Below are 27,173 nucleotides of genomic sequence, written 5' to 3' on the forward strand. Positions count from 1 at the left end.
AAAATGTGCTTGTCTTTTTAAAATCAAATTAACTTATGGTTCTGTGAAATGGATTTTTTATTCCCTTTGTCTATTTTAATTTAATTAATCAAGAACTTAAAGTACTCCTACTTAACACTTAGTCACTAACTAAGAAAGTTCATTCCCTAAAAGGCCATAAGCACTGCCATTCCCTAGGCAATGCTAAGCAAATCTAAAGGCTGTGATTGATTCCTAAGATGTTAAGAGGAGATAGGAGGAGAAAACTGCATATAAGCCAGAACCTGAGAGATATTCATCCATTCTTAGATTCTTTTTTTTTTAAATAATATTTTATTTGATTATTTCCAAGAATTATTCATTAAGGACAAAGATCATTTTCTTTTCCTCCCCCACCAACCCCCCATAGCCGACGCATGATTCCACTGGGTATCACATGTGTTCTTGATTCGAACCCATTGTCACATTGTTAGTATTTGCATTCGTTTAGTCTCTCCTCTATCATGTCCCCTCAAACACTGTAGTCAGGCAGTTGCTTTTCCTCGGTGTTTCTACTCCCTCAGTTTGTCCTCTGCTTATGAATGTTTTTTTTTTCTCTTAGATCCCTGCAGATTGTACAGGGACACTACACCACTACTAATGGAGAAGTCCATTACGTTCGATTATACCACAGTGTATTAGTCTCTGTGTACAATGTTCTCCTGGTTCTGCTCCTCTCGCTCGCTCTGCATCACTTCCTGGAGGTTGTTCCAGTCTCCATGGAATTCCTTCACTTTATTATTCCTTTTTGCACAATAGTATTCCATCACCAACATATACCACAATTTGTTCAGCCATTCCCCAATTGATGGACATCCCCTCATTTTCCAATTTTTTTGCCACTACAAAGAGCGCAGCTATGAATATTCTTGTACAAGTCTTTTTCTCCATTATCTCTTTGGGGTACAGACCCAGAAGTTCTATGGCTGGATCAAAGGGCAGACATTCTTTTATCGCCCTTTGGGCATAGTTCCAAATTGCCCTCCAGAATGGTTGGATCAGTTCACAACTCCACCAGCAATGAATTAATGTCCCTACTTTGCCACATCCCCTCCAGCATTCATTACTTTCCTTTGCTATCATGTTAGCCAATCTGCTAGGTGTGAGGTGATACCTCAGAGTTGTTTTGATTTGCATCTCTCTGGTAAGAGATTTAGAACACTCTTTCATGTGCTAATTAATAGTTTTGAATTCTTTATCTGAAAACTGCCTATCCATGTCCCTTGCCCATTTATCAATTGGAGAATGGCTTGGATTTTTGTACAATTGATTTAGCTCTTTATAAATTTGAGTAATTAAACCTTTGTCAGAGATTTCTATGAAGATTTTTTCCCAATTTGTTGTTTCCCTTCTGATTTTAGTTACATTGGTTTTGTTTGTAGAAAAGCTTTTTAATTTGATGTAGTCGAAATTATTTATTTTACATTTTGTGACTCTTTCTATGTCTTGCTTGGTTTTAAAGTCTTTCCCCTCCCAAAGGTCTGACATGTATACTATTCTGTGTTTACCCAATTTACTTATGGTTTCCTTCTTTATGTTTAAGTCATTCACCCATTTTGAATTTATCTTGGTGTAGGGTGTGAGGTGTTGATCAATTCCTAATCTCTCCCACACTGTCTTCCAATTTTCCCAGCAGTTTTTATTGAATAGTGGATTTTTATCCCAAAAGCTGGGACCTTTGGGTTTATCATATACTGTCTTGCTGAGGTCGCTTGCCCCCAGTCTATTCCACTGATCCTCCTTTCTCTCTCTTATTCAGTACCAAATTGTTTTGACGACTGCTGCTTTGTAATATAGTTTAAGGTCTGGGACTGCAAGGCCTGCATCATTTGTGTTTTATTTTTCATTATTTCCCTGGATATCCTTGATCTTTTGTTCTTCCAAATGAACTTTGTTATGGTTATATCTAAATTAGTAAAGAAATTTTTTGGTAGTTCAATGGGTATGGCACTAAATAGATAAATAAGTTTGGGTAGGATGGTCATTTTTATTATATTGGCTCATCCTATCCATGAGCAGTTAATGTTTTTTCCAATTGCTCAAGTCTAGTTTTAGTTGTGTGGAGAGTGTTTTGTAGTTGTGTTCATATAGTTCCTGTGTTTGTCTCAGGAGATAGATTCCTAGGTATTTTATTTTGTCTAAGGTGATTTTGAATGGGATTTCTCTTTCTAGTTCTTGCTGCTGAGCTGTGTTGGAATTATATAGAAATGCTGATGACTTATGTGGGATTAACCTCAGACTGAGTATGCCCTGAGGCAGGGACCATTCAGTGAGACTCAGATGGAAGGATCTGGTCAGGGGGCTACAGGCTCCTCCTGTCTCTTTCTGTTTCCCTGCTGTCTGGGTGCCCCTCGACTGGGTCACATTGTTTTCAGGAAGAGGCCTTCAGGATAGCCGGCCCTGAGGCTCTGAGGTTCCCTCTGCTGCCTTGGACTCAGAGCTCTGGGTTGGGGGAATGGGACCTGGGACCTTCCTTCTGCCCCCCCCTTAGGTCCGAGTGATCTCAGGTTCTGGCTTTTGGGGGGGGTGTACCTTTTGATCCAGGTCCAGGTCCAGGAGGAGGATTCCCAGGGTCTATGCTGTTGTTCGTTTTGAATTTCGGTGCCTTAGGAACATATAGTTTGAGTTCGGTAGGGAAGGGTTTCCGGAGATCTGAACTTTAGCTTTCTCTAAGCTGCCATCTTGACTGGAAGTCCATTCTTACATTCTTAAGCTCTACATTCTTGGATTCTTGGATGATTTCTTAGCACTCTTCATTCTTGGCAGTGTTTGCCTTGTGTTTGCAGAATGTTCTCTGTGATTTTTCAGTGTCTTTGGCACTTCCAATTTTGGCTTCCTGGTCTGGACTTTGGAGTCTGGTGAGATTGGCATCATGTTCTGGAGGCTCTAGTATTAGGAGTTAGGATATTTTTAGCTAGGTGATATTTTCTACCTCCTTCCTATATTTCCCACTATAATAATATCTCTCCCTTACTGTAAATAAAGCTACTAACAGCCTACTGACTCATAGTTTAACTTTAACTTTTATCAATAGCAAACACAACAATTCTTTTTCTTTAACTATTATTATTTTTGTAAAACCAAATTTTAAACTTTTACCTTTGGTGACCAATTTTAATTATTACAGCTCATTGACTTCTATTAATCTTAAAAGATTTTATTTTTATGATACTAAGAATTTTAAAATTTTAATTCATTTCTACTTAAAAGTCTTCCTTTTGCTTATTTTAAAACTTTGTTTCTCTAATTTAATCAATTACATGCTCATTGAATTAATCTGTTTTATTTTATTAATATCTGTTTTCCTCTGAATTTTCTTCCCTCTTAGAACTATTTAAATAAACCTATAAATTTTAGTGTGCTGTCTAGTTCTTATCAGTCCTTTCACTATTTGTATGTATTGATGAGTGTTCTTTGACCAAATTATAAGGTGGGAAAGCTTTCTTTATATTGTCTGCAATTAGGTTTGAATCTTTTCCTTCTCCTTTATTAATTACTATTTTGATTGGGTAATGGACCATGTAATATATATTGCAAAATTTTTTAATAATTTTTTGTAATGTAGAGCTCCCTAAAACTTATCTATGAGTTGTTTATCTTATAAAACAAGGAATTTTTTACCTTTTGTAATGTAAAAAAAAATTAAACAGAAGTTTAAAACAATGTCATTTTATCCTTTCAGTTGATACTGTTCTTTTGAACTTTCTCTTCCTTCTTTTAGCAGTTCTAAGTGAATTCTTACAGTTTCTACTAATTAGATTAGTTTTTTTAAATGCCTTTGTAGCATGTAATTATAAGCAACAAATAATTTCCATACATATATTTTGAACAACCAGTGTTTCCATATATATGCTGTATTTTTGTTTTGTTTTGTTTTGACTTGACTTGGTTTTTACAGGATACCACAGCCAAGAATAATTGGGAGTGCAGTGGTCCAATCTTTAAGTTTCTCAGATTGGGCTAAAGGAAAGTACTACCATTGAATGATTAAGATATACTTTTGTTAAAGAAACTTATTGTTTCACAAAACCTGTCTGTTGTATTTGCGAAAGTAAAATTCTGCTTCATTAATAATTTATTTTTTTTTTAATTTTAAGGAGATGGTTTCAGGATACTAGAAGTGGAGCGTTTGGAGCATTTGGAATCAGAGGATCTAGAACTAACTTTGGCACTTTACATATGTGTAATCAGGAATGTCTTTTAACAGAAAGTAGATTACTGTTTTGTAAAACAGTTTGATATCTGGTAGTGCTAGTCCATTTTACTTCACATTTTTAAAACTGATTCCTTTTATATTCTTCAACTTTTGTTTTTCCAGGTGAATTTTGCTATTATTTTTTCTACCTCTATAAAATAATTTTGGGGGAGTTTGATTGGTGTGGCACTGAATATGTAGATTAATTCAAATAGAATTGTCATTTTATATTACATTGGTTCAGCCTACCCATGACAATTATATCTAATTATAATGAACAATAAATATATCTTCAAATTTTTAGATCTAACTTTTCTTTTATGTGAAAAGTGTTTTGTAGTTTATATATTTCTTGGATTCATCTTGGCAGGTGGAATACTAAATATTTCATTATTATCTGTATTTGGTTTAAATGGGATTTCTTGTTCTAATTCTTGTTCCTCGGCTTTGTTGGTAATATAGAGAAATATTGGTAATTTATTTGAGTTTATTTTATATCCAGCAAAAATGCTAAAGTGTTATGAGTTTAAATAAGTTTTTAGTAGATTCTCTAGAATTCTCTCAGGATAGTAGCACATCATCTACAAAAGAAAAAAAAAGTTAGTTTCATTTCTTTGTTGCCTATTTCAATTTTTTCAATATCTTTGCCTTGTCTTATTGCTATAGATAGCATTTCTAGTATAATATTGAATAATATCAGTAATATTGGACAGTCTTGCCTTACTTCTTATCTTACTGGGAAGGCTTCTAGCTTCTCCCATTACAAGGAATGTTTGCTGTTGGTTTAATAAAGCAATTTATCATTTTAAGGAAAGCTCCATTTAATCTTATTCTCTCTAGTATTTTTTAATAGAAATGGGCATTATATTTTTTCAAGAGCTTTTTCTGCATTTATTGAGATAATCCTGTGTTTTCTGTTGGGTTTTTTATTGCTAAGGTTACCTCTTTCATTTTTAAATAATTTTGTTAGTGATTTTTGAATTCTACTACAGGAATAGCAACTCTTGCTTCTCTCCCATGTGATGACTATATAAATCAATTAGGACTTATTTTTAAATATTATAGCATATGACATTTCCACCTAGAAAAAAAATATCACTAGTTAAACATGACTGGGAACTTGTCTAGTTGAATCATGATGGAATTCCTATAATATGGACATGGGTATCTGAATTCATTGTTGTTGTTCAGTTGTGTCTGATCCTTTAAGACTTCATTTGGGATGTTCTTGGCAAAATTACTGAAGTGATTTTCAATTTCTTTCTCTAACACATTTTAGTGATGAAGAACTAAAGCAAATATGCTTAGGTTCACACAGCTAAGTAAGCATCAGAGGCTAGATTTGAATTCATGAAAAAGTCTTCATGACTCTAGACCCGTCACTTTATCTACTGGACCACCTCACTGCCTAGCTATGAATACAAGAAAATATACATTTTAGGTCATTCAATACATCAGATTCCTGCTATGGTGCGTGTTGTCTGTCATCTATGGTGACACATGCACACCCTTGAACCCGTCTTTCCTTATTTACTCCTTCATATACCCTAGATCTTAAGGGAAAGAAAAGAAATTAGAGGAAGGCCCCTCAATGGTGACAGACTTTTATTGTCTCTCTCCATGACCTTCCTGCAAGTTTGATTCAGACCTTAATTGCTTCACAGTTCTCCTATTGAATAGCTTAGGAGCAGAGAGTGAAATGTATACAGTCTACCAGAAGTTCCAAGTCAGTGTAGACTGCTCTTTACTTTCATTTATGTCCTTTAATAAGCAGTCTGCTTTGAAAAACAAGGTCGGCTAGATGTGGTACCCTTCTATAGAAGCAATATTTCTTTTTTTTTTTTTAGAAGCAATATTTCAAAGTTGCAGTTTTGAAGAAAAATGCTGTGCCAAAAATATTACAAAAATTTTGTCCTGGCTTCAGATGAACTCCACTGAATTTGATAACATGCATCACAGGTATAGAGAGATATTCAAAGTATTCAAAAATTTTTATATATTGGTTCAAAGAAACATGGAAAAGGCCTAAAAATCCAATGGTTTCAGTTTAATCTACACTACATGCATCTCAGCATCAATACTGTCTGACCTCTTGCCGTTTTATTACCTCACCCCTGAACATGTTATGCATTAGCACTTCAGCAGGGAAATTTAAATAGTGTTATTCTATTTATTTTAAGTGTCACATAATTATGAATTGATTTACTAGCCATTGTAATATGAGGAACGATAATTAATTTATTTGCATAATATGTAGTTTCATAGAAGATCAATTATAATAATAGCATTTGCTAAATGTACCATGAAAATAGTGTTTCCCGACAGAGAAAGACTAGGGCAAAAATCTATTTAGCATAGTTGAATGCGGTTATCATCTATAGACACCCCTTTTATCCAGAAGAGAAAGAAAAACACATTTCCATAGGTGTATGTTTCTCTTATTTTACTTTTATTCTCTCATAATCAGTACTTGATATTAAGGGAATTTTTGAAAATAAGCTTTTAGTCAGAGATCAAAGTACCAAATAATGTTAGAAAACTGAAGACATGGATTCAAGAAAATTGATAGAATTGAAGATATAGAAGGAGGTGGATAAGAAAGAGATAGACCAATGGGAAGGAGAACAAGTAGATAGATAGATAGATAGATAGATAGATAGATAGATAGATAGATAGATAGATATAGATATAGATATATAATTTACTATATGTCAAGTACTGTGCTAAGTGCTTTACAAATATTTCATCTTTAAAACAACCCTGGAATGTAAGTACTCTTATTATCCCTGGTTTCCATTTTAAGAAACTGAGTAAAGAAGCTTGTTGACTTATCCAGAGTCACACTGTAAATGTATGAGGTCAAATTTGAACTCAGGTCTTCCTGGATCCAGGCCTAGCCCCCTAACTGCTGTACCACCTAAGTGCCCCAGTGAGGAATGGTGTCCTCAGTTGAGGAGACAAAACCTCCACTATATTTTTTCCCTATGCTGCAGAGCAGGACACATTAAAGTGTCTGGTAAGAGGTTTTGAATACCATTTAGAAGTAAGCACTGGAGATGCCTCTTTCATCACAAATCTTTATAGATAAATGACAGTCCAGTCCATAACGGTAATTCAGAGGATAGTTCAGACATATGGCTCCATATGATATAAATCATTCAATAAGTATCTTTACACTCAATTTATAGCTATATATTTTGACATTTTAACAGTACTGGAGGCAAGCAACCACAATGGTAAAAATTGTAGAAACAATCTCAAATGAGCTTGCAAAAGAATGGATTTTTCTTCAAGAAAAATGGTGATAAATAAGCAACATGGCAATCATCCAAACATGTAGGAGTTTTCATAAAGAAGCAGGGTGAGAATTGGGGGTGGATATTATTTGAAGTAACGTCAGAGTAGAATTTAAAGTAGATGATCTATATTATATAATTCCTTCTATAATATTCCTATAATCGAACTCAATAATTTTGGAACCATTTTCCCAACAGAAAGACAGAAACAATAATGTTGTATTTGAGCTACCTCAAAGGATTTTTTTCTATGGATAAGCAAAATGACTTTACAAGATGTTAAGTGATATGAAAATGTGTTATTAATTGGTACTATTGATTTTCTAAAAAAAATGAAATTTGTAAAGATGAACTAGTAGACCTTAGCCACGGCAGTGAAGATTAAGCAGAGATTAGATGACTATACAATTATTAGTATTTTTCGATTTAGAAAAAGTACTTCCTGAATCCAACAGGAAGTTTTTCCTTTGTGACGTTTTATTATAAATTTTTTATTCTATGAAAAACATGAAGAGATCATTTAATTATTGGTTGGTGAATATTAAAACACAGACTACTATAATGAACAGCAAAAATATTTCCCAAATAGGAAGTCCAGTGGCTTTTCTTTTTTTTTATGTTGGGGCGATATGTGAAAGCCAAACTTCCTTTCTGCTAAAGGTAAAATGATTTCATAAAATACATTTCAAATTGTGTCACAGTCACAATTAATTTAACTTTGTGAAATTAGCAGGTATGGACTTAAAGGAACATATATATTTGATTAATCTTATGACAATGCTATAAGTAAACCCAACTTTATAGAACCATCTTCTGTAATATGAGATTGAAAACATTGGAATGTTTTATTCTAGAGAAAATGGTAAAAATGCTTTCTATATTAGATACTTATGGCAGAGTTCTATACTAGTTCATTTCTGTTATCCTTTGGGGGTAGGATAAGAAGCACAACATTAGTGACAAATCATATATTTAAACTTGGTAGACATGTCATAGAACTTTACTACTGTAAGGGGTCATAGAAATTCCTTCAACCTTCCTCTTTCCAGTAATATCATAATTGGCCCACCAGTAACTTCTAATCTAATTCTATGATTCTATGCCTTGGAACAACAAGGAATAATAAAGATCTCTTTTGATAATACTTATATTATTTTGGAGATAGCTATTGCATTAGTCCTTTAAAAAACAAACCTTTACCTTCTGTCTTAGAATTAGTATTAAGTATTGGTATAATACTAAGGGCTTGTCCAGAGACACAAAGCTAGTGTGTATCTGAGGCCAAATTTGAACCAAGGACATCCTATCTCTAGGCCCAGCTCTCTGTCCCCTGAGTCACCTAGCTGTGTCTATTACATTATTCCTTTGGCAATATAATTCTAAGGAGGAGTTACTCAAAGGGAAAAAGAAACAGGGACAGAGAAATATAACAAAACATTCTAAGAAAAGAATGAGCATTTGCTTTGACAATGGGAGAAATATTTTCTGCTATTCCATAGATTTATGATCAGTTTTCTGTGAATTCTGCTTTTTTGTCCAACTTTGCTGGAATTCATTTTACATCTTTTGTATGGAAAGGAAGATGAGATAGAATAACAAAGAAATGAAGAGAATGTGAAATTCTAACAATTCTTTTCTAAGACATCAATAGTACCTCCAAACTAAGGAGAAATCCTAAACCCTTGACATTGATTGGCTCAAGTTGCCTGAGGGAGAAGGAGTCAATTAAGCAATCTAGAAATTTATGGAACATGTGAAAGGTCTCTAAGGTGCATATTTATTTCAATACCTCCACCTCTTCATCTTAATTTTGGCCTAAATGTTCATGATGCATACAAATAACTAGGTGGATAACCCAGTTCCCCAGCTAGAAAAGTAAATGAAGTAATCATTTCTTGTAGGTTCAGTCAGATTTACTATGGGAGGAGATAACTATGTCCACAGCAGAAGGAATAAAGGTGAGATGCAGAAACAAATGCACAGGTGGTGTTTCTCTGAATTCATGCAATGCCAGTCATTCTTTTTTCACCCTCAATGCATTCATTCATTGTTATTGTTTGGTGTAGAGCTCAGAGTCAAAAGCACCTTCATGGAATACATTTGAAGAACTTACATGTACATATAACAAACCTGGGTTTGACTCTTGGATCAAATGCACATATTTTCCCTTTGAGATAATTTTCCAATTGTTGAAAATAGTCTGACTCTGAATAGTGGGATTGTAGCAACCATTCGCTAGTGTCTAGTTATTTTCTCCAAATGAGACTTTTTCCAATTATATCCTCATTGTTTTTATGGAAAGACATTGTCAGACCTTTAGCTTGATAACTTTTTTCAATGGGTAGGAAATAAATTTTAGAAGGATTTCCACCAGCAGAGCATGTTAGGATGGTACCTAGGGTCATTTTGCCTAATGTGTATTCTGGAAACAACATTGTTATGGTGGAAGGCTACTGAAGTTTCAGTTATTTAATTTGTTTTGACTTGTCACCACTAGCTTTTCTTTGTGATGGGAGAATATACCATAGGAAGAGATGGAGTTGTAGTACATGTACATGGGCAGTAAATTTCCTCTAAGCACTTTGGAGTTGCTGTGGGCTTCCTCTCTTTGCAAAACAAAAGCACAAGCATTGATCTGGGAGCTACTATAAGACAAGCTTAACAACCCAAGTAGTCATAGAAATTCCTTAACCAAAACTAAGCAAAAGCTCTGGAATGAAGTCAATATTGACTGAAAAAAGTATTTATTCCAGTTCCAGATGTCATCCTAGGTTAAAAGTGTGATTTCCCAGTTGTTATGGCCTATGTAACATAAAGGTCAGGGCAGTGTCCTAAACTGTTGTGAGCTTGAAATATGGAATTTGAGGAAAGAAAAAAGAAGAAAGAAGATTCTTGATTGAGAAATGATCTGGAAGACAGGAGGACTAGCAAATACTTCTACTATCAATCTTTGAGATGTAAATTCCAAAGTTGTTTGTAAAGGTAATCTGAAGGGCCAGAATGGCCAAAAGTTGAAGCAGTGGAAGCTTCCATGATAGTCTGTTATTGAGCAATAGCAGATTAACCTAATCAATTTGTAAAGACCCCACTAATTAATTTTTTCTATTGAAGATTTCAGCACTTATTAACCCTGTGACTTTCTGATATGACCACAACAAGAAAATTGACTTTGCAACATTTTGTTTTATACTGAACCTTGGCCCTTGCCATGAGACCTCAGTGTGGGCATAGCATCAATTTTCAGGGTTGGTCAGTGCTTATGCTCCCTTTACCATTTGACAAATGGTCAAAGGATACAAACAGGCAATTACAAGATGAAGAATTTAAAACTATCATCAGTCATTTAAAAATGCTCTGAATCATTAATGATAAGAGAAATGCAAATTGAAACAACTCTGAGATACCATCTTATACCCATTAAACTGGTAACATGACAGAAAGGAAAATTAGTGCTGGAGGAGATGTGAAAAAATTGGGACACTAATACACTGCTGATGGAGTTGCAAACTGATACAGTCATTCTGTAGAACACTGGAACCATACCTAAAGGACACCAAACTGTGCACTACCAGACCTGTATCCCAAAGAGATTCAAGATGGGGGGAAAGAACCTACCTATACAGAGATATTTAGAGCAGTTCTTTTTGTGTTAGTAAAGAACTGGAAAGTAAAAAGAATGTCTGTCAATTGGGGAATGGCTAAACAAATTGTGGATATGCTTGTAATGCAATACTAATGTGTATCATAAGAAATGACGAATAAGACAATCACAAGAAAACTTGGAAAGATGTATAAAGTGATACAAAGTGAATTGAGCATAACATGGAGAATATTGTACACAGTAACAACAATAATGTAAAATGATCAACTGTGAGTGTCTTAACTATTATCAACAATGCAATGATCCAGAACAACTCAAAGAGACTCAAGACAATAAAAAAAGATATCCACTGCCATAGAAGGAACAGATGGTACTTGAATGAAATTGAAACATACCATTCTTTTCTTTCTTCTATGAATTTTTCTTTAGTGTAAGCAATTTGTATCTTGTTTCACAACATGATAAAAATGGAAATATATATTACATAAGATATGTACAACCTCTATCATATTAACTGCCTTCTTGAGGAGGGGCAAGGGTGGCAGGGATAGAGAGAACATGGATAGAAAAATATCAGAAAGCAAATGTTAAGGAATTGTGTTGATATGTAATATGGAAAAATATTTTCAAAAAGGGCATATGAATTGCCCACAGAGATGTAGTTGTCTTGTTCCTCCTATGTAGGTTGATTAGCAGAAATGCACTAATAAAGAAAGATTGGCAGAAAAGCTGGCTATTATTGGCTACTATAGGAAGATATGTCTATGGCAACCTATAATTGGAATAGTTTCTACATCACCTTTGTTAATGAATATTTCATTTTCTCTAGGTCAATAAATGAATTACAAATCAAAACATGTAATAAAAATAAGCTCTGAAGGAAAAAATAAACATCTACAAAAATGCCATAATGAATATTTGTTCAGTTCAATGAATAAAGCAGGATATTTTCCTAGAGAAAAGTGAAACTTTCTCATAACCCAAAAGTCATGAATGGCTTCTTTCAAATTAGACATGCTCTATAGTCAAATCATTCTTGCATACTAATTCACAAGTTTTCCTTTATTGGAGATTACAATAATTTTGTTAGCAATTTCAAATTTATAGTAATTTTATTAGATAAACTTAGCGAATATAATATTATAGGTTCAAAATTGTGTAGTTAGAATTATACCTTCTAGAGATATATAAATGCACATCATGATTTGATGTCTTTGGCTCTGTTTCTCATTTTAAAAATCTAAACTATATATGATAGGATTAGTTAATACAGGCATAAAGGGAAATGGTGGCAAGTGCTTTGTTGCAGTATAAAGAAAATCTTATCAAATTGCATTTTTATGCTGTGATTTTTCTTCTTATCAGATATTATCAACCCATATTCCATGGTTACAGTTAAAATCTATTGATAAACATTGATTATATACCTATTATGTGTTAGGCAGCATGCTAAGCAATGTGGCCCTGAAAATTTTCTAGTTAATACCATCAATAACATGTTGATACCTGATGGGAATTTTTAGTACATCCACTTTGGAATCCTAGTATTACAATCCATTTTACTCAGTTAAGTGTCAAAAAAGCACAGATACTCTTCCCATGGATGCTGTCATGAGAGATAATTCTTTTTCCTGGACAGTAGTGACTCTCTTCTTTAACTCATTTTCAGGTAAAGATGCAGCTGAGAGTTAGTGCACCAGCTTGTAATCCATGGTGCTCAAAGTGGCTTAAGATGGTGGATCACTTGAACTTGGGACTTCTGAGCCACAGTGTACTAACTTAATAGGATGTCAGCTCTAAGTCTGATACCAATAAGGTGAGTCCCAGAGAGAAGGGATCTGGCTGGTTGCATAAACAGGGTAAAATGGTACAGGTAGGAAATGAAAGACATTAAAGTTCTCATTTCTTTCCATAGTGAGGCTGATCCTTTGCACAGTTTCTGTACTTTCATCCTCAGCAAATAGGAAAAACCTAATTTAATAGTGGGAATGAATTAAATTTGATCATTTTTATTGGACACAAATAATTTTCAATGAACTAATGTGTAAAACTAAGGCAAATTGTAAATAACCTTTAGCCAATCTTTGCTCAATAATTCCTCCACCTTCTTTGTGGATTTATGTATCCCAAAAAGGTTTTAAATATTATTAACTGCTACAATAGTCTAATATACTATATCCTATCTAGTAAACTTTCTAAATTGATAGTAAATATTCTATTATTATAATTGACATCGTATATATGTTGAGTTTACTAACTAGGTCTAACTTTTTCTAAAAATCATAGTTGTAGTTATCTACCTAAAGGATATTTTGTGATCACTTAGTTCATGATCAATAATGTAAAGGCAATATAAATCAAATTTCCTTTCAATCATAATGCAATAGATGGGCATTTATCCTACTGAATTTCATTTGATTAGATTCAATATCACTGCTCTAACCTTTCTAGAACTTTTTGAATTCCCCCAACTAAGTCATCCAGTTTATTAACTTTTTCTCTCAGCTTCAGGTCATCTGAAATATTTTTTTATAATCATGTCACTTATTCCTTTTATCCCAGTCAGTGATAAAAAATATTAATCAGCTTAAAGTGAAGCAGAGATCACTGTGTTAACTTCACGGAAGGCCTCCTGACATAATACCATTGAATCATTCACAAATAATCTTTCAGTCTCCTTATCTAAGCAGATCTGTTTTCATCTCATTCATGTACCTCTCCATTCTCCACAATAATATTAGAGGTTATACAATCAAAAGCTTTGCTGAACCTAGGTAAACTATTTCCATATCTTCCTTTTCTATTAGTTTAATAAATTTGTGAAAATAAGGAAATGAGGTTTGCCTGACATTATTTAAGGTTCATAGAGAGATGCTGATTTTTATAAATCACCATTTTACATTATACATTTTTCTCAACCATTTCTCTAAAATTATATTCTAGATTTTAAAAAAAAATCTAAAATCATACTTATTAGGCTATCACTTTTAGCCACTTTATCCTTTCTTTTTATATTTATAATAATATTATTCTCTTTTATAATAATTAATTTTAATTATTCCATATTCCATATTAATACAATTAAAATTATCTTCTGATATTTTGCAATCCATGTTCTCTCTATCCCTCCTACCCTTGCCCCTCTGAAAAAGGCAATTTGATATGTTGTACATATGGTATCATATTATAAATTTCTATATCCATCATGTTGCGAAACGATACATAAATTGCTTACTCTAGAGAAAAAATTATGGAGGAAATAAATAATGATATGTTTAAGTTGGGATTTGTACTCAGTTTTTTCCTTCTATGGTGGTATATATTCTTTTTTTTTTTTTGAATGAGTCTCTTAGAGTTGTTCTGGATTTGCACCTTTTTAGTAATACTTAAGTTGATCATCATACATTTTTGTTGTTACTGTGTAAAACATTCTCTTGACTGCTCATTTAATTTTGGGTCACTTCATTGAATACATCCAGGGATTTTTTGTGATCATCTTATTTGCCTTTTTTATGGTATAATAGTATTTCCATAGGTCTAACTGGTAAAGTATTTTTGCTTCTCTAATTTATTCATGGTATCACTTTTTATTTCCAAATAATGTATCTATTTTATAGATAGAATATATGGGTAGAATCATAGAAATTATCTTGGTCTATTCTGTTTATAGATAGGAAAATGGAGCCCAGAGTAAAAGTAATTTTTCCTGGGGACTCAGAGACAAATAACCTAAAGACCTGAAGTCGTTTTTATTTCACACTTTTCCTTCGGTACTTATGGATCAATTGCTATTCTTTCATCCTAGTAAATCACTATTTACTCTCCTTTTGCTTACATCCTTTCTTTCTGCCTTATTATCAATTCTAAGACAGAAAAGTGGCAAGGGCTAGGCAATTGGTATTGAATGACTTGCCCAGGGTCACATAGATAGTAGGTGTCTGAAGCCAGATTTGAATCTACTATCTCCTTATTTGCCTTGCTCATACCCTAGTCCAAGCCTTTATCATCTCAGTCTGGGGTATTGAAAAATTATATGCAATGTATTTTCTTCTTCTTTGCTTTTCTCCCATCTGTCAGTCTTATGGAACATTTCCATAATAAATACTGCTTTTAAACAATCTGTTATCATGTCATTGTTGTTCTTGGAAACTTTAATTAGTTCCCAACAGCCTGAAGATCAAGTCACACTTGACAATCTTTCTCTCACCTCTTATGTGCCATGGAGATTGGCTCTCTGCCATGCATGGAATACATTCCTTCTAACCTTTGCCTCACAGAATTCTTTCATATTACATAATGCATCTCAGGCACAATCTTCCACATGAGGATTTTTCAGATTTCCCCCAATAATACTTTCCCTCCAAAAGTATGTTATCATTACCTACTTTATATTAATTTGTTTTTTATTATCTCTACTCCTTATCCACCCTTAAAATGAAATCTCCTTGTAAGCAGAGATTACTTCATTCATTTTATGTTTATCCATAATACCTGATATTGGTACATAGTAGATATATGACAAATGTTTTTGACTGATTCTAATATTTGTTGTCATCCATAAATGAAACCAGGCTTGTCTTATACTACTACTCAACCTAAATCCTTCTACTCTATCCAGAAAACATGGTTTAATTTAATGCTGTGAAACTCAAATAGAAAGAGGGTCCAATAATTAGTACATAACAAACCCTATGGGTTGAATAGTTTTTGTTTTAAAATACTATATTGTCTACATATTATTGTATTTTTATTTTATTTTCTTAATTATTTCCCATTTTTATCTGGTTTTGGTTGCAGTCTATATTATTCTGGGTTGCATGTAACCTATGGGATACGTATTTAATTCCTAATGTAAATGGAAAAAACAAACAAACAAACAGCAATGCTGGAGTGGAACTTGGGATCTGTATTTGAGTATTAGTTGCAGAGCTAACTGTCACTTTGAGCAATCTACTTTGCTTTAAGATATATTCCATTTCTAACAAATAATTTAAATTCTCTTACTGATATTCCTTACCATTCTTACCCCTGAGCTTTTGACCATTCTACTTCTATCTATTTCCTTCTATTTCTGTGACTGGTTCAAATATTAATGGTTATTCAAGATTCTGGTCAACTATTGTCTCCTTTGTGAATTCTCTGCTTTTTAGTACATTAAAAAGTCAATTCAATAACTCCCTAAGAACCATCAAATTACATATTACTGATATACTCTGAAATGTTACTAAAGGAAAAAAAAATGTTAATAACACCTGAATTAGGCTAAATATTTGTTTTTATTTCAGAGATAGAATTGAATAAATAATATTCCATCTTTTCTTAATCTGGGCCATTTAGATTTCTTTAAATACTAATCTATTTCATTCATATTATGAAATTCATTAGCATACTATTGGGCAAAATGATTACTAAAAATTGCTTTAATTTCCTCTTCATTGATTGCAATCTCACCCTTTTAATTTTCAAAGTTGGCAATTTGAATTTCTTTTTTGATCAAATTAATCAATGGTTTATCTATTTTACTGAATCTTAAAAATAAAACCAGCAGCTTGTCTTATTTATCAATTCAATAGTTTTTCTTCCTTTCAATTTTATTTATCTCACCTTTGATTTTCAGAATTTCCATTTGGTGTTTAATTAGGGGGAGTTATTTTTTTATTTTTTTAGTTGCATCCTCAATTCATTCATCAGCTTTTTCTACTTTACTGATGTAAGCATTTAAAAATTAAAAAAAAAAAACATTCTCCTAAGTTTTGCTTTGGCTGAAACTCTAAAATTTTGGTATATTGTCACTTTGTCATTTTCTTTAAAGAAATTGCTGATTTTTTGTATGATTTACTATTTGAATCATTCATTCTTTAATATAAGGCTATTTAGGTTCCAATAAATTTTTATTCTTTTTTTTCTGTAGCCTTTTGTTCAGTGTAACCTTGATAGCATTATGATCTGAAAAAAGATGCAATTATTTGACTTTCTGCATTTTGTTCTGAATTTTTGTCCTATTAAATGGTCTTTTTTTTTTGTGAAGGTGCCATATACTGCTGAGACAAAGGTATATTCCTTTTTTTTAACCCTTACCTTCTGTCCTGGAGCCAATACACAATATTGACTCCAAGGCAGAAGAGTGGTAAGGGCTAGGCAATGGGGGTCAAGTGACTTGCCCAGGGTCACACAGCTGGGAAGTGTTTGAGGTCAGATTTGAACCTAGAACCTCCAGTCTCTAAGCCTGGTTCTCAATCCACTGAGCTACCCAGTTGCCCCTGGTATATTCCTTTTTTATTTCCAATCAGTTTTGTCTGGAGGTCTATAAATTTAAAATTTCTACAATCCTATTCATCTCCTTAATTTCTTTCTTGTGTAATTTTTGGTTTGATTTATCTCATTTTAAGAGGGAAAGTTAATGTCCCCTACTAATATAGGTTTTTGGTCTGTTTTCTCTCTTTTGAGAATTTAGATTTTATGCCAATTGGAGCATATGTATTTAATATTAATATTACTTCATTATCTCTGATTCTTTTTATCAATATGTAATTTTCTTCCTTATCTATTTTAATAAAGTCAATTTTCACTTTTGCTTTGTCTGAGTTCATAATTGCTACTTCTGCATTTTTAACTTTATCTGGAACATAGTTGAGTTTGCTCTAGCCCTTTACCTTTACTCTGTGTCTTCCTGCTTTAAATGAATTTCTTGTAGACAACGTATTGTGATTTATTTGCTTTCATTCCACTCTGCTATTTTGCATTATGAGTGAATTTGTCCTTTTCACATTCAGAATTATGATTATTGTGTTTCCTTACATCTTATTTTCCCATGCTTATCCTCTTTCTTTCATTTCATCCTTTACTATTCACAAATGTTTTTGCTTTGTTTGCCAATTTCCTTTAATATCCTTTCCTTTTGTCAGTCCCTTTCTTTTTTATTCCCTCTTCCATTCTGACTTCTCTTTTGCATAAAATAGATTCCTCTACCTAACTCAGCATGGATTTTATTCCCACTCTATGGTAATTCTGATGAGAGTAAGATTCCACTATTGCCAAATAACCCTTATCTTCCACTCTGCTATATAGATTCTTTCATGCCTCCTCATGTGAAATAATTTTCCCATAACATTTTTTCCTTTTTTTCTTTTAGCAATGTATAACTTTCTCATCTGTCAGTTTTTAAAAATCATATCTTATTATATTTAACTTACTCCCTGCTCTCTGTCTATATATGCTCTTATTCATTGCCCTAATAGGGAAAAATTCTTAAATATCTTCAATACCTTAAGTATTCTAAATACTTTAGGTATCTTTGGCACTTTAAGTATCTTAAATATCTTAAGTATCTTACTTATTATCTTATGATTAGTAATCAATTTAAACCCTTTGTTTCCCTTGCTTACCTTATCTTGTATATTTCTTGCACTATAAATATCTTAATTATTCTAGTTATCACTTTCCCATGCAAGGAATATAATTAGTTTAATGTCATTGTTTCTCTTGAGTACTTTAATTATATCAAGTACTTTGGGTATCTCATGTATTAAAGAAATCTTAATTATCCTACTTACCACTTTCCCATGCAGGGATATGATTTGTTTAACCCCACTGATTCCCTTGAGGCTGTCTTTTTTAACCTTTTTAAGCTTCTTTTGACTGTTCAATTTGATCATTCGAAATTCTTTCTATTTCTGTCCATCTTGTTAGGAATGCTTAGAATTCTTCTATTTCATTAAATATTTCTTTCTTTCTTGAGAGTATTATGCTCAGTTTGACCTGGTGGGTGATTTGTGGTTGTAGGTCTAGTTTTTTTTGCATTGTGGAATATAAGTTCATTTATATTTTTATAAAAATGTCTAAATATCATTTTATCATACAGTAAAGGCATTATAGCAAAGAAAATTTCAAATACATAAGATGGTTTTGGTGAGTAATATCTCATAAAATTCATATATTCACAATCATACCATTAGCGGAAATAAACAGAAAATATAAGGTTTCTTTGTTCTCATATTCCCTTTTCTACCAAATACTTTTAATAAACATGATCCAATAAAGTAAAACATTGCCTTCACAACTCTTGTGTACATATTTTAAAAGTATACAAGATTCAAATAAAAATAGAAATAGAAATTAGACTTCAATTTCATGCAGCTGAATATCAAATACAATGTCTCCCTTTTTAATAGAAATTATTTTCTATATCACACATCTAGACAAACAGAAATCTATCAACTCCCTGGTAGTGGTAGGTAGTAATTTTTTTCTTTCTTTGTTTCTTCCTTCCTTCCTTCCTTCCTTAATTCATTCTTTCTTTCTTTCTTTCTTTCTTTCTTTCTTTCTTTCTTTCTTTCTTTCTTTCTTTCTTTCTTTCTTTCTTCTTTACAAGTTATCTTTCTTCCTGTCTTTCTTTCTTCTATTTCTACAAGACACTTAGAAGTAGGTACCATACTTGAATCTTATCTTGTATTCTTTCCAACATCTAGCCCAGATCTGAACATACAGAAGGCATTAAATTGAGGGCTCTTCACTCTGTTTGAAGGCTCATGGGTTCAGAACATTGAGCTATCTTCATCATGTCCTAAGAAAAGATGATAATCAAGAGAGTAGTGGTTGTTATTCTACATACCTGGTACACTCTTCTGTCATTGCTTGCTTGCTGCTTCATAATCTCTGTTTCTCCTCTTTTCTCTTCTTAGTATAGTAAATTTGGCCTTTAGCTACCAGATGCTTCCTAAATTTCTCAAGCAATGCTTTCACTCTTCCTTTTAGTATTGAAAGAAGACATTTGCTATTAGAAAGATAATCAACAAATAGTAACATTAGTGCTAATCACATAATGTGTATTTTAATCTGACTCTAATTTGAGCAGATGTTAAGTGAAGGTTAAGAAAGTGAGATTCTTTTCTAACAAGGAAGAGGGTATGGCTTTCATGTTGTACTAGCTCTATATTGAAGAGAGGTTAGGGAAGATTGGTGTCTAGGGAACACTGAGCCACTGAATAGTGAGCAGTTACAGTGAGACAGAGACAGCAAGTGTCATATTTTTGAAGTAAGCTCCCTAGTTTGGGAAAGGTTTTTTTTTATCAATGCAATATTCTGACATTAGCAAGAGCAATATACAATAATTTTTATTAATTAATAAATTTTTAAAAATAATAAACTATAAGCCCCCATATGGCAGGGAACCATCTGATTTGCTTGTGTTTTACAAAGCTGGGTATGGTACCATATAGATAATTCATACTATTTCATAAAGAGGTTAAAGTAAACAAACTCAGAAAAATATATTCTTTCTAAGCTTGAAGTCCTTCATTAAAAAGATAGCTAATTAACATTATGATCATTGCAAAAATTAGCTGGATAGAGAGACTAGAATTTAGGTGTGTATGATTTGAATATTTATTGGACTAAGTCATTCCCACAAGTTTTTTTAATTAGAAAATCAACATATAAAATATCAAAGAAGCTATGTTTGAAGATGAAGCCAAAATACATTTTTCTTAAAATACACATTATTTTTACTGTCTAAATCTTTTTGATAGTTGTTTCATGAAGGTTTTTAGGTGGAATTTTTTTGGGGGAAATATGAATTGATCAGATATAAGGAGGTATCTGTACCCTCAGTGATGGGTGGGTATCAAAGGTACAGTGCAATTGTGAAATGGAAAGATCTAGTGTTAAAAAATTGAATAAAACTTGTAAATGAATAAATTGTTGTTGCTTATTTTGAAAGATACTTAAGAATGTTGATTTGGAATCATGAACACCTGAGTTCAAATGCTTCCTCAGATACTACCTATTTTAATCCTAGTCAAATCTTCTTTCTGCCTATTTCTTCATCTGTAAATTATAATAATAAGAGCCCCTTTATCCTTATGTATATGTATGTATGTATATATATGTACACATACATACATACATACATACACACACACACACACACACATATATATATATATATATATATATATATATATATATATATATATATATATATACTTTGCAAACATAGAAGCAGTATGTGTAGGCTAGCTGTCACTATTATAACTATTACTAATGATCATCATGATGTGGAAAATGATATAAAAGTATGAGAATAAACAAATGAAAAGATGGTCCTAATGTTTGGTCTTAGGGTCAGAGATAATCTAAATATTTTTTCTATATATAATTATAACCTTTATTTTTATTTTTTATTTTTATAAAGTGAGTTTTAAGGGATAGGAGGGAGTATCAATTTGGAGAAAGTAATAGAAGTAGAAGAAGGAAGTTAGATCATCTGATGGGGAAGGAAAACATGCCTATTATAAGGAGCATCAGAAATAGACATACTAGAAAATGATGAGAAGGAAACCAGAGAACAGAATAAAGAATGGAAGAGTGGTATGGTTATTAATGGTGTGAAATGCTACTGAATCACTTTCTCTGCTTAGGATAGCCAGGTTTTCTATTCATTAAATAAGCTCTTATTTCTCACAAAGAATGATGTCTCATTATCCTCAGAAGGCATAACTGACCAGTCTTCTGTTCTCTGGACAGAAAGTTGGCAAATCTAAGAAGCTGGTTCCTATCAGGAATTTTTCAGACTTGTGTGAGAACAGAATATTCTTTCTATTTGACCAGGACTGAACTTTGCTTTTTCTCCCCAAAGTCATTAGTTTAATTCAGATCTGTACCAGATCTTTAACATTTTTTTTGGTGGGATGGGGTGAGGAATTGGCAACATCTTTTAAAAAAATGAAACAAATTGATCAATCTGGTTACTCTTATGTTGCTGCCTTTTGTCCAACTCATTATTAAGTGAAGTAACTTAGGAAATAATATATAGAGGTAGAAATGTGCAATGTCAATGATTCATAAAATCTGTTGTTGTTTTTTTTGTTGTTGTTGTTAAGTGACTTTTGCTTAGTACCTTTACTTCTCTACCAATTCTGGCTTTTTAATGATTTATCTTTTGAAAGTGTCTTATAAAGTAACTATGGAAATAGGATCTAGGGATTTAAAAAGTTCTAATGGAGGAAGAGAAATTTATTTCCAAAAATTAGACCCTCTCCCCAAAGAATCACAAGAAGATGAACTGTGAGGAAAGATTTTCAAAGATTGGTCACTTGAAAAGAATCTTTAATGTCTTAATATTAAAATAATGATAAAACTAATAACAACATGTTATTTGTTTGATCTCTGAGGTGAATTTTGGGGTATTTTTAATTTCTATATCATAGCATTTGATGGGTTCCTTTTAATATATATGAGATAGCCTAATTTGATTTGGCTGCTTGCTTCTTTGATATTCATTTGATGTCAGTCAATAAATGACATTTATTATTTTTTATAATATGTGTAAGGACTGAGTTTAAAAAGAAAAGCAAAAACATACTTACTGATCTTAAGCTTCTCTAATTCTAACAAAGAAGACTACCTACAACAACTATGTATATGTACAACATACTATGTATATGTACGATATATTCACAGTAGTTGGAATAGAATATCAGAGGAAAAGTGCCAATAGCATGTGTGGAGGGATGGGTTTTGAGAGCCTGGAAATAGGGAAAGACTTCTTGCAGATGGCAAGATTTGAAAATCTGAGTAAGTTTTAAAGAAATCAGGGAATCCAGGAAGGAGAGATGAGGAAGTATAGCAAGGGAAAAGGCACAAAGTTGGTAGATGGCGAAATAGCAAATAGACCAAGTTACTAATGAAGGGGTAAAGTGTAAGAAGACAGGGACATTATGAGGATTGATCAAAAGAACTGGGAATATGTTGCCTAGAGAAAGGAAGACTCAGAGAGGGCATAATAGCTTTATTCAAATATTACAATAGAGGGGCTGCCATGTGGAAGAAAATTTAGACTGGATTTCAAATTTGGCAGATAGAGTGAAACCAAGGACAATAGAAATAACTTGCAAATAATTAATTTCAGGCATTGTCTTAGAAAAAAAGCACGCACACACATATACACACACACAAATAAAAACCAACAAATAAAACTATCAATTAGGATGATCCAGAAAAACATTACATTGCCTTAAAATTCTTTATTGATGGTCTGAAAGTAGAAGCTGAATAATAAATTGTTGGACAAGGTGGGTTTGAAGTTCAAGTGTGGAGAGGACTAGAAGAACATTGAGATACCTTCTAAGTTTGATTTTGTTCATTCTGTGAAAATGTATTATTCTCTCATTGAAAATGAGCCTAGACTTCCAGTTAAGCATGGTGGCAGTCTAGACGTGGGATGCTTCTTCTCCTCAGTACCCACTGATTTAGACTACCTCAAAAGACCACAAAAAAACCAAATTCATAAGAACAAAGGGACTCTACATTAGGGCACAGCATTGAAGGTACATGGCATTTGGGCATTTCCACACTATAAAGGGGTGAAAAAGCTTCCACCCATATGTGAGCTAATCTATCCTCCCCCACCCCACCTACGGAACCAGATTCAGAGCCAGCATGCACCAGAATCAGCGAGTGAGCAAGGTCCTTTGGAGCTAAGACCACCAAGGACATATCCTTGAGAGCAGCTACACCTGAAAACCTGGCAGGCTGGGGAGCACAGACTGTGGGCACTCCTGGGAAGGTGGCACAGGGAAGAGGAGCAAACAGCTGAAGCTGCTGAGAATCAAGAGCTTTCCTAAGGCAAAATCCTTTCTCCTTAATTCCATTCACAGAGAGCCTCCTTTTTTCACTCAGATTTCTGACTAAAAAGGGAAGGAAAAACCCCCACAGTGATGGCAAATTTTACCCAGGAGCCTCAAACTCCCTCCACCAAAAAAAAAAATAATAATAATGATCTGTAAGGGTACATGTAAGGGTACAAATCAAAAATTAATTGGAAATTAAATAATATGATAAAACCAAAATCAGTTAGAGAAGAAATCATAGAAACAATTAATAATTTAATGGAAGAAAATTACAATGATGAGATACGCTTTCAAACTCTATGGGATGCAGCCAAAGCAGTACTCAGGGGAAAATTTATATCCTTGAATTCATATATTAACAAATTAGGGAGGGCAGAGGTCAATGAAATGGACATGCAAATCAAAAAAAACTTGAAAGCAAACAAATTAAAACCAACCAGAATAAAACTATATTAGGGATCCTAAAAAATAAGGGAGAAATTAATAAAATCCAAAGTGATAGAACTATTGAATTAATAAATAAGACGAGAAGCTGGTATTTTGAAAAAAGAAACAAAATAAACAAAGTACTGGTCAATTTAATAAAAAAAGAAAGAAGAAAACCAAATTAACAGTATCATAGATGAAAAGGGAGAACTCACCTCCAATGAAGAAGAAATTAAGGCAATCATTATAAACTATTTTGGCTAATTATATGGCAATAAATATGCAAATCTAGTTGATATAGATGAATATTTACAGAAATATAAATTGTCTAGATTAACAGAAGAAGAAATAGAATTCTTAAATAATCCCATATCAGAAAAAGAAATTGAATAGCCCATCAAAGAACATTGTACACAGAGACTGATGCACTGTGGTACAATTGAATGTAATGGACTTCTCCATTAGTGGCAATGCAGTGTTCCTGAACAACCCAGAGGGATCTACGAGAAATAACACTATCCTCATTCAGAGGGAAAACTATAGTAGTAGAAACACAGGTTGATTTACATGAATTGAGGGGATATGATTGGGGATGTAGACTCTAAATGAACATTCTAGTGCAAACACCAACAACATGGAAATGGGTTCTGATCAAGGACACATGTAATACCCAGTGGAATTGTGTGTTGGTTACGGGAGGGGTGCGGGGAGGGGAGGAAGGAATAGAAAATGATTTTTGTAACCAAGGAATAATGTTTGAAATTGACCAAATAAAAATTTTATAATAAAGAAAAGAAAATGTGCCTACATGAAATTAATTAGATACAAACATAAAACTCCATAAAAGACAGATTTTATGAGTATTATCTATAATCATCTTTCTGCCCTGAAATATAAGTAGGATAATTAATTTTAATGTCTTCCAGTGATCATGTAGTATTTAAGAATTTTTCTTCAAGTTACTATGAAATAAGAAGATGCTATATTTTTATTATATAGATACTATATTTATTCCTTGATATTTCATTTTAGAAATTAATCCACAATTGTGATAGATTGCCTTAGTTCAAATCTATCTCTAACACCACTTCAGGATATGAAATTTGCTCTCAATTCTTAATGGCATTTCTAGCAGAATATAATCTTGGAAAACCAATGAAATTATAGTTTCTTCAAGTATCATCCAGCCAGAACATTTTCAATCACCTGAGGACTTGACTAATTAAATTCAGAGTGGTTCAAGTTCAAAAGACTGGCCACCATCTGACTTTATTTATCTCTTAAGACAACTAATTGATATCTTCTAAAATGAGGAGAGGCTGCCATTTGTATTGGTGGAATGAAAAAAATTATTGCTCTTTTGAAGTGAGAAGTACTGAAGTGACTGTTTGACTGAGAATTTAAGATCCATAAACTTGTTAAATTTTCAGAGATGAAGCTTATACCTGTATGGAAACAGATCATACAGTAGATAAAACACTGAGGCCGAAATCACAAAATCTTTACTGATTTCAAATAAATTTACCCTGGTCAAGTTACTTAAAATCTACATGACTCAGTTTCCTTGTCTATAAAATAAAAATAATATTTCCTCTTTCATAGTTTTCCTATGAGCTAAAAATGATATATTTTAAAGCACTTTGCAAACCTTAAAGTTCTCCATAAAAACCTGATGATGATGTTTAGGATGAAATCTGTAATTATGTTTCCTACAAAGAGGAAGAATAGACTAAATGTTCATAGTAGCCCAATATTCAAGGAGAGTTTTAATAACTTAATAACAAAGCAATTGATATAATATAGGAAGGCATGCATACAATATTTTCCAATTGTTTATAAATATTAAAGAGTATAAAAATGTTTTCCCAGGAGTGATCTGCAAGAAGATTTTTTTGAAATAATAGAGCCAGGAAAAAATCGGTATATCTTTCCAGATCTCCATTTCTTAATCTATAAAATGAGTAGTTAGTACAAGATGATCTCTAAGATCTAATCCAGTAGGGCAGACCCCTACTCCATATCTCTACTCATCTTTCTCCTAATTTAATTATTAAATTGTAGCAATTAGAGTTACCTTTACCTCATGTTGGATGTCATAATAGGAATACAAGCATATAAAGATACACAAAGGTGAAAAATTGAGAGGTGACAGTAGCACTAAACCTACAGAGGCTTTGCTTATTTCACATATACTCTGATAGATGAAGTGAATAGCAGAATGATCATTGCTCATAATACTGATTTATTCTTCTATTTCCATGTCAGTATCCTTAGGTCAGAGATACTGAGTTTCTAGGGTCTTTTTTCTCTGGTTTCTTGTTTTCTTCTATAAAGCTTGTTTGTGCCTTTTTGTTTACTTGTTGCCTCTCCTTGTAGATTGTAAGCTCCTTTGATGTGGTTTCTTTTTTGCAGTACTTACAGTGCCTGGCACATTCTAAGTTCTTGAAAATGTATATTAAAATATGTATTGAAGCTCTTTTGTGGTGTCAAAATATTTAAAATTTAGGGGTTGTCCTTCAAATAGGGAATGATTGAACAAGTTGTAGTATATAATTGATTTGGAATACAATTGTGGTATAAGAAATGATGAAAAGGACAATTTGAGAAAAAAAAAAACCAAGGGCTTATATGAACTGATGCACAATAAATGAGCATTGTATGCACTAACAGCAATATTTTGATGAATAATTATGAATGAACTAGTTATTTTCAGCAATACAATTATCCAAGAAAATACCAAAGCTTCGTAATGAAAAATCTCATTCACCTCTACAGAAAAAAAACTGATGGAGTGTGAATGAAGCACAAAACATACTGTTTTTCACTTTCTTTTCTTGTTCAAAATCTCTTCCACAAAATGAATAACATGGAAAAATGTCTACATTATCACACATGTAACATATCTAATTGTTTACTGTCTCAGGGAGAGATGAGAAATGGGATTGAGTAAGAGAGAGAGTGAGAAGGAGAAAATTTGGACCAAAATTTTTTAAAATGTTGAAAATTGA

The 27,173-nt window shown here is 32.7% G+C and overlaps 1 long non-coding RNA gene across 2 annotated transcripts in view; it reads right to left on the reverse strand.

Annotated features, from left to right (window-relative positions):
• Positions 1–331: 331 nt before the first annotated feature.
• Positions 332–27,173, reverse strand: part of LOC103094877 (uncharacterized) — a 52,508-nt gene continuing 25,666 nt past the window's right edge. Inside the window, exons 4-5 of one of the 2 annotated variants that reach the window (XR_008915642.1) lie at positions 19,722–19,883; positions 332–4,794 (exon numbers count right to left, since the gene is read on the reverse strand). This is a non-coding gene — a long non-coding RNA (uncharacterized LOC103094877). The other variant, XR_459262.3, reaches the window with a different exon arrangement.

Source organism: Monodelphis domestica, chromosome 1 (genome assembly GCF_027887165.1).
Source record: "Monodelphis domestica isolate mMonDom1 chromosome 1, mMonDom1.pri, whole genome shotgun sequence".
Classification (NCBI taxonomy): Eukaryota; Metazoa; Chordata; class Mammalia; order Didelphimorphia; family Didelphidae; genus Monodelphis; species Monodelphis domestica.